Source organism: Orcinus orca, chromosome 12 (assembly GCF_937001465.1).
Source record: "Orcinus orca chromosome 12, mOrcOrc1.1, whole genome shotgun sequence".
Lineage (NCBI taxonomy): Eukaryota > Metazoa > Chordata > Mammalia > Artiodactyla > Delphinidae > Orcinus > Orcinus orca.
Window position 1 is genome coordinate 67,609,929 of NC_064570.1, and position 270 is coordinate 67,610,198.

Here is a 270-nt window from a genome sequence, read left to right on the forward strand (position 1 = left end):
GAACATACAGTGTTTTTGAATTCTGCCTTATTTCACAGTCTGATGTTAAAACACTTGGGGTTTAAATTCTAAAAGATTGATTTGTTCCCCAAAAGCAATGAAGACTTTATTTGAGAAATGGGTATAGACTGGATTAATATATTAATTTTTAACATAGGAAAAACATGCAAAAAACCATCATTTACATAATAAAGGACAAAAGCCTGCCATACCTTCTATGTCATTATTTAATTAAAGCATTTAATGATTTTGAAGTAAATTAAAGCAAAT